This window comes from Armigeres subalbatus, chromosome 3 (assembly GCF_024139115.2).
Source record: "Armigeres subalbatus isolate Guangzhou_Male chromosome 3, GZ_Asu_2, whole genome shotgun sequence".
NCBI lineage: Eukaryota > Metazoa > Arthropoda > Insecta > Diptera > Culicidae > Armigeres > Armigeres subalbatus.
Genome location: NC_085141.1, coordinates 88823950 through 88837331, shown reverse-complemented (window position 1 = coordinate 88837331; position 13382 = coordinate 88823950). Strand labels below are relative to the sequence as shown.

The window sequence follows — 13382 nt, the reverse complement described above, 5'->3', positions numbered from 1 at the left end:
ATTATAGATGGGATGGATAAATCATTTAAAAAAAGGAAGTGGGATTGTTAAAAAACTACCAATTCAGTGTTCCTGGACCGAATTGAACCACAATTTGGTACACATATTCAGTAACAAAATATAAATACAGGAGTCATTTTCGAACGAAGCACGCTGAGTTTTTCCAATATCATTGCGGCGTAGCAAAGCACGACAGACAAGAGCTAGTATTTGAACAAACCACTTGCATTCGTTGTTCATAAACGATGATGACGATGTTTTAGGGAAACAAATTAAAAACTGTACCACTTTTGATATCAATACGATTTATAGAATGTATGAACTTTGAAAGGTAGAATATAAACATATTTATAATTATTAATTTCTCCTCAGAACTCAGTCTTCGATTATCCGTTTTAATATCGCTTTAGCGATAGGCCAACACTTGATATTTCTGATGCAGCTACCGGTAGCGTTACTGCGAATGTAGCCCTTACCACAAAAGCAACCCGGAGCGCACATCCTTACGCAAGCGGGTTCCTCTGCTTGCCATTTCTCGCAGGTCATCTCACACGGCGTCCCGCAATCATCGAACACCTCGTGCGGATCCGTGCAGGCTGTAACCACAGATAGACAGCATTATCGGCGCTATTGTTATCGCAAAGGTGCACTAACCGGCATTAGGTGAACGAATGGTTGAGTCGAGTGAAAGGCACGACCATGCTAATGGAAGAACGATAAACACTCGGAAAATCATATCGATTACTAACGGGCAAGATATGTTAGTAGCCACAGTTTTATACTGCAAACGAAATCAAAACTGGATCTAATATGGATTTTTTATGCATTTTATGCATGGTGGTTGATTCGGGGGGTTCAGAAAGTACCTAGAAATCCAAGGGTCGAAAGAGTTTTTGTCTTTCCAACGATAATTTTACTCAATTTGTGTCAAAAGCGTTTATTCATTATTTATGTTTTTGAGAAATCCTACTTTTGACGGAATTTGAGTAAAATTTGCATGAAAAAGAAAGAGAGGGCATTACAATTTTTACTCAGTCATTAACCCAATAATGCTAAGAACGAGAGCGAATTTTCTCGATTCCATTGAATTCAACTAATTAAATCGTATTGGCTGTTGACGTTAAAAAATGTTTGAATATATAGAATTGTGTTTTCCTATTTTGATTAAAATATGAGCAAACTATATTAAAAGATTTTGCCTTACTTGTACAACAGAGTTGTACTGAAAGTTGACTCGCAAAGCGAATTTTTAAATAGACACATGATTCCTATTTGTTTAAAGAAAGCTAAGTAGAAAAACACGGAAAATACAGTCAAAAGTCCAAAATATATTCAGATGTCCAAAATACATGATTTACCCTATTGTACCTTGCAATAAAATGACAACTTTTGTAATCATTTTACAGTACTCTAAGAGATGAGCATAATTTCACCGAAATACGAATAGCAGGTGTTATCAACATTTGTAACATTTGCATTTTTGTCGATTTTGTGTTAAGCTTAAGAATCGTCTTGTTAGTACTTTAACCTTCTCTATCCCGCGACATTTTTCAAAGATCTAAATAGGATGGATGACCTATGAAAAAATGCTAGAACAAAAGTTATTTGGCACAGTCAAAATTAGTGGAAAACGAAAAGTGTTTGATTGTAAATCAATAGTTACTTAATTGTTTTCAATAGTTTCACTATTTTTACACAAAATTGATTATATGAGCAGTTTAATAAAACCATAAAGTTGTGCCAAATACTGCTTTTTGTTCTTGACGCAATGGGGTCCTAAAATGGAGAATCGATATTCGATTTTCTTGTATGGAACGATGAAGTTAATCATCCTGAACGCATCAGTTTTTTGTTTGACTTGGAAATCAAAAGGAACATTGTTTAATTTGAAATTTAAAAATAGATGAAAAATGCTTCCTCGACATTTTTGGTCTCGTTTGACGTAAGGAATAATATGATTCAAACGCACTAGTAAAACACCGCAGGGCACTTGACTCAACCTTTAACAGTTAATATATGGGCCTGACATTTTGGGCTGATGGTTGATTTGTTCTGAAATGTTGCACAGCCCAAAATTTGCCTAATAAGACATTTTACTTAAACACACAAATATTATTTTTACTGACTTAGACATTTACCAGATTTTTTATAACATCGGTTCAAGTACTCTTGACCGATGTACTATCGTTTGCAACCATAAGCGCGGTAGGGCTTTAGGACCCAATTCGATGAATGTTGGAAGGTGCAAAATTTGATGGAGCTCTACAGCTACCATGGGAAGAAAAGGGTTAAGCTGTGAAGTAAAGTCAGAAAGTTTGTTCTAGAAAACCCGAACAAATATTAAGTTGTTTTGTAACATTGAGCACAGTGTTGGTAAAAACTCAAATTATCAAATCTCATCCAAGATTCAAATCAAGCGCGAGGCAAACACCAACCGACTCATGGCCCAGAGAATCATCCATGATTCGACTCGCGATTTGCATCATTGCGTGATTTCTGCGTGTTCTTCTTCGTTAAATTCATCGGAATAACTTTCTTTACTTAAAACAATGGATTACAGATCCATACATAAACATAAAATACACTTCGATTGGGTATTCACACTTTTTGGAGCGAATTCATTGTTTGGCAAATAAGCGAAGCGATGCGATTCTGCGTGAAAAGCTCATGCGCGATGCTCTCCGTGATCTCCGCGAGTCAGCTTGTGCATGAGGCTTCGGTGAGTGAGATTTGAGCATGATTCTACCAACACTGATTGAGCGAGGCGACCGCATAATAGTAACACTGGAAAATACTATATGCCGTGTTCGTCGAATGAAAAAATTCGTTTACATCAACTTGACATAAATGAATAATAATACAACAATAAAAACCCTTCTGAACTCGGTGTTCTGCCGCGTATTTTGTCTAACAGCCTAAGGCCGCTTGAGGAGTCCTTCTTCGGCGAATACCAGGCTGGTTTTCCGGAGGGGCGGTCAACGATGGATCAGATGTTTGGCCTTCGGATGATCCGGAAGTAAAACTTTCTGACTCTGACTTTCAAAACACCGTATGACTCAGTGAAAAAAAATGAGCTGTGGCAGATAGTGTCTGAACATGGTTTCCCGGTTAACTGATTAGGCTGATACGTACAACACTTGACTCGAAATAAATAATTCGGATGGGAGACGAAGTGTCGACCTCGTTTACGACCTTGGATGAATTGAAGCAGGGTGATTCACTTTCGAATTTATTGTTCAAAATTGCATTCAAGGGGCGAAGTATAGGCTAATAACTCGTCCGTCTTATATCCGATTCCGATGGTTCTGCTATCAATCGATCGACGAATTTTTCGAGATATTGCTCAACTATTTGAAACAATGGGTTGAAGGCGCTAAACTATTGAAAAATTATATTGCACCTTGCACTGTTAAAAATCGATAACCCAATTACTTAATCCCGTGTGTGCATCGCAAGCACAGACATCAAAATCGTGCAACTTACGGGCTAGGGTCCAATCCTTAGTTCAATCAAGACTTCAAGGTGACCGGACACAAACAGAAAGCAGAATCCCAGAAGAAAAAGAATCATCGAGTGGCCGTCGGCGACCGCAGCATCACTCAAATGAAATTTCAACGCAATGTGCGGACTATTGTTTGTTTTTTATTAGTGATTAGACGCATTGTAAAAAAAATCACGGTAAATATACACGTCCATGCGAACTATTTGCATTTGAATATGCACTACTTTAGAATCAAATCAAATCGTCTATTTTTAGAACACATCAATACTCTTAAATCAATAGCCTTGAACTTGTGAATTTAATAGCATAACACTTTCAAGTCTAGTGGAGACATTATGGTGCTAATCATTTCAACATCCTCAGTGAGTAGCACTTTTATCAACAATGATGATATTATGGAATTGAAACACTTCATAATCAAAGGAATATCACTTTTAATAATAGTGGTTGTAAAGTTGAACATTTAATAGATGGATCAGTTATATTGCGCGTGTTGACTTTTCACAGTGAACATTTTATGAGAAAAAAAGGTTGATTGTAAAAATGGAGTTGATTCGATCACGCGACTCAGGGACGAAGCTGAAAATTTATTCTAAATGGTGGCTTCTTAGCACGACAAATGCTGGGTAAAGCGTACCATTGGTACATCGCAACGAATAAAGGACAACGATTGGAAAGCCGGATCTTGGAACGTGACAACTTTGAATGAACCCGCACGTGTTGAGCTCCTGGCTCGTGAGCTGCAGAAGGTCGGCGTGAGTGTGGCAGCAATCCAGAAAATACGGTGGCCCAGAACTGGAGAACGTGAATTCCGGGCGGTGGATCCCATCGCGAACACTTCATTCAAGTACCACATATACTATAGCGGCGGTGACAGAGCAGAACGAGGAGTTGGCTTCATGGTGAACGGTGAAAATGAAGGTGTATTAATAAGCAGGATGGACATAGTCGGTGACGGTCAAGCTGTAGAACCACTAACGCTGGGCAAGATTAAGAAGGCTCTGAACGATCTGAAGAACAGTAAAGCTGCTGGGAAGGACGAGATCCCGGTCGAGCTTCTCAAACACGGAAGTGAGCAGATGCATCAATCAATCCACCACATTATCCAGAAAATATTTATTTATTTATTTATTTATTGTTGTATCCATCTGACATCGTGGTCTTAATGTATAATACTTAATTAAATTAAACTAAACAATTAATTGAATATACGTGATGTACGCAAACGTTGTCGAAATGCTTCCGTAGATAAATTAAAGTCAAATAAAGAATATGCTTCTCGAAATGCTCTGCAAATAGAGTTGATTGGGTCACTGGCTCCATAAATAGTGTTCCTAGCTGATAGTTGTATCAGTTGCCTCGATCGAAGGATACGTTCAGGGGCATAAAAACGTTCCAGCAGAGCAGGGCAGTCGACTTCACCATGTATTAATTTGGCGCCATAAACTGCCCGGTTAGTTTTACGACGTACATGTAGTGGTTCAATTCCTAGTAAGGCACAACGGTGTTCATAAGGAGGCAAATTTAACGGGTCACGCCACGGCAGATTCCTCAATGCATGTCGAACAAATTTTCTTTGAACCGCTTCTATCCTCGTGATCCATAATGTTTCATAAGGAGACCACACCACCGACGCAAATTCCAAAATGGATCTGACCAAAGAACAGTATAGGGCGCGCAGGCATATTGGGTCGTTAAACTCTTTAGCAATCTTGAGGATGAAGCCTAGTTGACGATTGGCTTTTTCTACTACATAAGAGTAATGCAGCTTAAATGTTAGTTGGTAATCCAACAACACTCCAAGATCCTTCAGTTTATCCACACGTTCAATTTGTTGACCATTTATGCTGTAATCATATAATATCGGAGACTTCCGTCGATGATATGAGATAACGCAACATTTGGAAACGCAAACTTGAAGGTAGTTCATGAGACACCAACGTGCGAAGATATCCAAAAGCTTTTGAAGTTCCCTACAATCTGCGTCACTTCGTACGATGAGGAAGATTTTCAAATCGTCAGCGTAAATTAGTAAACCACCGTCGGCCAGGAGAATACTAACATCGTTAAAGAATAACGTAAACAGTAGAGGTCCTAAATTGCTTCCTTGTGGCACTCCAGAGCTAGGCGTAAAGGAAAGTGATTCGGTTGCACCAATTTTTACGCATAGACTTCTATCTTTAAGATACGACTGTAGCCAATTGCAAACTCTTTCCGTAAACCCGAGACGACGTAGTTTAGCCAACAGGATTCCATGATGCACTGTGTCAAATGCAGCCTTGATATCGGTGTATATTGCGTCTACTTGTGCGCCACTGTCCATGGCATTGATGCAGGTTGATGTAAAGTCACAAAGGTTACTTTCCACAGATCGCCTAGGATAAAAGCCGTGTTGTGCTTTACTGATGTAAGTGCGACACGATGCAAACATAACACAATTCACAATTGTTTCCAAGCATTTTGAACCAGCTGAGAGTGAAGTAATCCCACGATAGTTAGCAACATTTGCCTTGTCACCTTTTTTGAAAACTGGCCGCATATGAGACGTTTTCCAAACAGTCGGGAACTTTTGCTGTTGCAAAGATTGGTTGAAAATGTACAGTAGAGGTTCCACTAGTACGGGGCCACATTTCTTGAATATGCACGATGGGATACCATCGCCATCGCCAAAGCGCCAACGAATAGAATTGCCCGAACAGACACTTTAACCCACAGTTGTTCGATATTCGCACCGTTGCGAAGAGTAACGAGTGATGACCCGATTTTTTTGCTAACCGCTATCAAAACACCACCTCCATGTCGGCGAGAGCTATTGGTAACACAACGATCGACACGGAACACTGCATAGTTGCTGCAAAACAACTGCGACGATCGTATACAATCGTCCAGCCATGTTTCCGTGAAAACGTAGATATCATACTCCAACTCTGATGTAGACAGGAAGACATCATCTACTTTCGTCCTTAAGCCTCGAACATTTTGGTAATAAAACCGCAAATCAGATAAACTGTCCGCGATTACCGAAGGGTCTGAGCGAGCTGGAACTGGAAGGTATGTCAGGCAGGGATGAGCTACTGCAAAACGAATACTTGCCTGATATCACAGGCTGGGAGTCCCCTTTGCTGACCTCGTCCACAGGGCCAGGACGACTGTGATGACTTGGAACTGCTTCTTGCACGAATGGGCCGAGGGGCGCCGGGGCTTCCAATATGCTGTATACTGTGCGTCCTGGTGATGGATTACTATCATCCGATTGCCGTTTGTTGAAACGATGTAATGGAGTGCAATATATTTCGCTGGAACATGTGGTGGAATTAGGCAGGAAAACGGTTCTATCACACGCATACTTGCCTGGGGGATGCCGTCGGGAGATCCCATCACAAACCTCGACCACAGGGCCAGGATGACTTTGACGACAGGAACTAGCGGCAGACAGCGCGACTGGGTCGAGTATATTAGGATCTCCCTCAGAGCTGTAGGCAATGCGTCCTGGTAAAGATGTATTGTAGAGGGTAGGAAGATTATTTAGCGATGTCATTGATGAGTCTGGAGTTCCATTGGAGAAGCCTGCGTTGTACCAGAATCTTTCGGTGGAGCAACGTAATCCATGTTGATTTTCACAATTTGTGGCAAGTTTTTTGAACGATCTTCGAATTTCCTGAAGTACACATTTTCAGGCCACGCGCTCAGAGCGATTTCAGTCAATGATCTAGAGAGCCCAACTTTGAACGAAACGAACCGCATGGTTGATATATCCTTGCCTCTTGACACTAGCTTCACCACTTTTGGATTAGGAAGCTCATTTCCCATGCCAAGACAGTTTCGAACAAATTCCATTATTTCCTGTTCGGTGGTACTTGGATGGAAAGCCGAGAGATAGATCCAAAATAAATCGTCATTCAGTTGGATTGTTTGCACCGTCTCACATAATGCCTTACTTGTACCACGGTTCTTAGCGGGTCTGAAGGCGATCTGAGGCGAGTTATTCTCTGAGACGCGCCTGCGTTTTGGAGAGTACGTAGTTTTAAGCACATCATTGTACCGAAACTTTAATGAATCCACCGGTGGGCCATCCAACCTGCCGGCTGGTTGGATGGCCTCATATGCCCAATCTATAAGAAAGGGCACAGACTAGAGTGTGCCAATTATAGAGGGATCACCTTTCTGAACTCGGCGTACAAAATCCGGTCGCGTATCCTGTTTAACAGACTGAGACCGCTTGAGAGCCTGAGGCGCTCGTCGGCGAATACCAGGCAGGTTTTCGTGAGGGCCGATCAACGACGGATCAGATGTTTAGCCTGCGGATAATCCTTGATAAATTCCGGGAGTACAACTTGCAGACTCACCATCTGTTCATTGATTTCAAAGCAGCGTACGATTCAGTGAAGAGAAATGAGCTGTGGCAGATAATGTCCGAACATGGTTTCCGCCGAAACTGATTAGACTGATACGTAGAACGCTGGATGGCTCGTAATCAAGTATTCGAATGGCAGACGAAATGTCAACCTCCTTTGTGACCTTAGACGGATTGACGCAGGGTGATGCACTTTCGAATAGGTCCTTTTACGGATTACGTAACCAGCTTAGGTTCCGCAACATGTAGACGGAAACGAAATTTGCTCTATACAAAACTCTGCCCTATGGACATTATGGACATGAAGCATGGACATTAAAAGAGGGCGACCGGAGAGCTTTTGGTGTTTTCGAGCGAAAAGTGCTGCATACAATACTCGGAGGGAAACTAGAAAATGGTGTGTGGCGCAGACGCATGAATCATGAACTGTATCAAGTATACAATGAAGAAAATAATATGAATCGTATAAAATACGGCAGACTTCAGTGGGCTGGTCACTTAGTGCAAATGTCGGAAGAAAGAATAGCGAAAACAATATTCAACAGAGAACCAGATAGGGGCCGGCGACTTCGTGGAAGGCCACGAACACGCTGGCTGCACGCGGTGGAATCGGACCTGGGGACCCTAAACGTTCGGGGAAACTGGAGAAAGGTGTATCGACGCTGTAGCCAATTATGTATCCAGGTAGGTAGGTGGCTTAGTAGAAAATCATCGGGTGGCTGACGGACAGCAGCAGCAGCAGTCAAGCGATATTTTGTCGCAAGGTTCGGACTATAGTTTGATTGCTATTAGTAAGTAGAAAAACTCATTGTTGAAAAATAAAATCGGACTTTACAGGACCAGCATTTTATGAAAAGAAAGGGTTTTATATTTTGATTTGATATTTTCTCCCAAGATTGTGATTTTAGTTTTGTTGCTATTAATTATTGAACCGCCGGTATTTGGAAATAATTCGGTTCTTTTCAGAATCACTATTTAATTCAAAAGAAGGTTAATCCAAGATGAATTTACTCCAAAATGCCAAGCATAAATTAGCGTCGTTATCAGAATCAAAAGTCAAATCAAAACTCAGCGAAGGAGGACGCTGCAAAAAAAAAAATCGTGTGGATGGCGTCCAGGGCCTGAACGATTTTCGTACATTTAGGGCCCTACCAAAACTGTCGGCCCCGGTGCTTCCTCCCGGCAAAGTCCGGCCCTGATGGCATTCATAGCATTTCAGCAGCAAATCATTGAGTGACTGACGTTGATGCTAAGTAATAGCATTAAAGTAAAAAATTTCTCTCTGGCTTTGGTTTTTGGCTTTTGGTGACAACAATTGCGCATTATTGGACATAAATCGTTCCTGTTCGGATCACCATTATATACTAGAGGAAGTGAATGAATTTTTCTCGAAATTACAAAACATATAGACAAAGAATTCATGACGTTTAGTGAAAAACACATTTTTATTCTACATGGAACGCCTGATAACTGTAGTTCATCGGGCATCGAGCTATGTTTTGAAGGACCCCAGCATATCAGAAACAAAACAGATAAGTTGCAGAATTAATAACTCTTTGGGTCATTGGTGTTACGACAATGTTTCTGATATGTTGCAAAACACTTTGAGCTCAGCTGAGCAGTATTTTATTTTTGACAGTCCCCTGCATGTTCCGTATAAGGTACAAGTACAATGAAGTTACAAATGACTTTGGTGGTTATGTAGTGTACTTGTAGCAGAATCTCCAAATAGAATTGATGGTGTGATGGTTATAGTAGCGGTTGGTTTTTGTGTTTTTATTTTCATTGTAGCCGCAATATGTTGCAAATAGACTTCAACTTTTGAGCTTTTTGTGTCACAAAGGAGTTCCAAATACGACGCGTTGTGCATAACTCAGATCTGTAGTAAGTCACACCACAGTTATTGTAACTCACTGAGAAACAAGTGGTGTTGCTTGGGCAATGTTAAGCCGCGGCGTCCGACTTCGATGCGTGTTTTACAGCGTCGAGAGTTTTCGGTGCAGGCATACGGCAACGAGGTAGTGGTCGGATTCAATAGTCACACTGCGATAGGCAACGTTCGTGATGTCGAAGAAGAATTTACCGTCAATTAGAACGTAAAGTCGATTGAGTTTTTCGTTTCTTGATTAGGTGATTAGGCCACGGCCTTGTGGATATTTTTGTTGGGGAAGAAAGTGCTTCGGACCACCATTCCGCGGATGGCTGCAAATTGTATGCATCGTTGGCCGTTGTCATTCGATACGGTATGCAGACTGTCCGGCCCGATCACCGGTCTGTACATTTCCTCCCTTACTACCTCCTTGACGTCCCGCAGTGGGCATCTATCATAAGTCTGCTCCGGCTGTGCATAGAACGCTTCTTTTTCATCGTCGGGTCTCCCTTCGTGTGGGCAGCGTATGTTGATGACGCTATAGTTGAAGAAGCGGCCTTTTATCCTCAGCCTGTACATCCTTGCGTTAATTGGCTGCCACCCAATCACGCGTTGGCGCATCTTGCCCAAAACTATGAAGTCGGTTCCCAGATCGTTGGTGGTGCCACTGCTTTGGTAGAATGTAGCCGCTCGATGCCCGCTTTTCCACATTTTCTGTCCTGTCCAGCAAATCTTGTTGTTGTTGCGGGGATGTAATTCATCGTAGATTATCCTGTTGCAACATAACACCATGACTTGGGCTTGTGCGCTTTGAGCGGTTACTTTGGCGGATACATGCAGCTTTTGACGTAGGATTACGTCTTTCCGGAACATTGGGGGGTCATTCTGCAGTTTCAAATTTGAGACCGTCACGAAAAGTGGTCAGGAAGTATGGGCTAATAACTCAGCCGTCTTTCAACCGATTTTTAAGATTTTGGTGTTAATCGATCGACGAACTCTTTAAGATTTTGCTCAACTATCGAAAAAATGCATTCAAAGTGCTGAACTATTGAAAACTTGAATTTTACTAGGCACTGAAAATCGGTAAACCAACCAATCGCGATGTGCATCGCAAGCACAGACATCAAAATCGTGCAACCTACGGGCTCGACTCCAATCCTCAGTTCAACTAAATTTTCTCGGAGAGCGGGCACAACGATGACGCCCGTAGGAGCAGTCTCAGCAGAAAGTGGAACATCGAGAGGCCATCGCTAAAAGCAACAATCTTTGGACTATCGTTTAGTTACTGTTAGTGGCGCATTTTGGAAAGAAAATCGATTCTTCTCAGGACCAAAATTTTATGAGAAGATAGAGTTGATTGCAAAAATGACAGCGATTACGGTTCCCGCATACCAGTGGCGTCACTGAAAATGTTTTCTTAATAGTGACTATTTAGCAGAAATGTGAAATTTTTACGCAAGATACGGACTATCGTTTGTTTGCTATGATTGATTAGAAAGGCGCATTGTGGATCAAAATCGATTCTTGTCAAATGTACTATTGAGAGGTAGAGCCGAAATATTTTCTTCAAAGTGCACATCATAACCGCTTGGCAACGGTAGAAAGTTGGAATCTGCTATCTATCAAAAGTGCGGGAAGTAAACAATGATGGCGTCTCACATCGATGAGTTGCGACAAATGAGATTTTCCCAAGATTCTGATTTCGGTGTACTTGCTGTTTATTATTGGAAAGGCGCGTCATTGGAAACAAAATCATCTTTTACACGAGAGAAGGTTGAACCGAGACAAAAATCTGCAAAAAATGCAAATCATAATCGCTTGGTGACGGGCAAAGTTCTTTGGCTGTAGCATCCAACGCGCTCCTTGCATGGAGACGTTCCAAAACAATGTATTAGGATGGATGACTTCTATCGTGTTCCAGCGGCAAATCCTAAATTGGCTGACAGTGGCATCAGTAGTGGAAATTCATTACAAAATTTTGATTTCCGGCGTGCACGGTACGAAAATTCCTCTCCTCTTTGAGCGAGACTGTGGCCCTGAAAAGGGCCGTTTTAAGTGAAGCTACTTCCTCGTTCAGTCATTAGGATTTACTTGGTGACGACTTTGGAACCCTCCGAAACGGCGGGCTTCGCCAGCTCGACACGCACGAAGATGTCGTTTATGAGGCTATTTATAATACTCGACGCCTTCGATGAAACGCCCTTCTTCTCAGCCTTTTCACCGCCGGTGATTTCTGGTCGGCGCTGCGATGTAATTGTCCTGCCGAATTTCCGAGAAGTAGTAGTAGTAGTAGTAGTAGTAGTTTATTACTACTGATGAGACGCCCTTGATGATGTTTCTCCTCAGCCTTTTCACCGCCGGTGATTTCTGGTCAACACTGCGATGTAATTGTCCTGCCGATTTTCCGAGAAAATTAGACTTCGGCTGGTCAGAATACGTTTGCATGAAGTTCGAGGCCCCGCCCCTTTGAGCACCGTATCATTGGCATCGGCTTGCTTGCTCCGCCTTTCTTTCGTTCGTGCCAATGCATTCGTACATAAGAAGGGCCTCTTCTTCTCCTTCTTCTTCTTCTTTTACTTCTTCAAAGTGCAAATTATGATCGCTTGGCATCGGCTTGTTTGCTCCGCCTTTCGTTCGTTCGATGCCAGTGCTTTCGAACATAACCAGCGACTCTTTTTCTTCTTCTTTTTTTACTTCTTAAAAGTGCAAATTACAATCGCTTCGCGTCGGCAGCAGCGCAAGCGCTCTTCGGAGGGGGATGCTGCGAAAATTGATTCGCATGATGGCGTATGTCGCGTTTTAGCGGTAACTTATCGAGCGGCTGACATTGGGGTCGGTAGCAATGAAATGAAATTTTTTCTAGATTCTGCTTCGGTTTTGTTGCTGCTTGTGATTGGGAAGGTGCATTACTGAAAACAAATGGGTTCTTTCAGAATCATAATTTCACACGAGAGAAGATTGAGCCGAGACAAATGTTTTTCACAGTACAAATCATAAGCTTTATTGCTGCTTGTGATTGGATAGGCGTATTGTGGAAAACAAATTGGTTCTTATAATAACTATCATATTACATGGGAGTATTTTGAGCTGAGACGAATTTTCTGCAAAGTGCAATTCATAATTGCTTGAGAGCAACAGAACAACGCCGTATTTAAATAAATATGAAAATTGCTAACATTTGAGTAAATTTTCAATCGAATATCATCTCTAATCCCAGCACCTACTAAACAGGGTATTCTTGAAATAAACATTTTCTCACCAGGTTCAACTTGGCATTCAATATGCATGCATTCTCTAGCACAGACATCACTTTTCAATAGCTAACGTGATGCAATTTTCATATTTTTTTCGATATACAGTTAGTGTCTCGTATCACATCGGTGAAGTGAGAAATATTAGTTGTGCTTAGAAGAAGTTTATTCCATACTAGTGAATACAGTGCGATGTCGCAATACTTGGCAGCGAAGTATAAACGCGATTCCAGGAAGCGTGAAAGGGATCAACAATCGGACGCACCCTCAAAGCTTCCAAGGACGGACGCTGATCGGGCACGGAGTTATCGGGCCAAGTTGAAAGCGGCCAAGGGTAGTACGTCGTCGGCTACCGGTTGGGACGCTCATGAAGGGCCCTCAACTCGAGGTAGGAAGTTATTATTA

General features: G+C 41.8%; 1 long non-coding RNA gene across 1 annotated transcript in view; it reads right to left on the bottom strand.

Moving 5' to 3' along the window:
• Positions 1-13382, bottom strand: part of LOC134225199 (uncharacterized) — a 44990-nt gene that overhangs the window by 18707 nt on the left and 12901 nt on the right. The window lies entirely within an intron of this gene.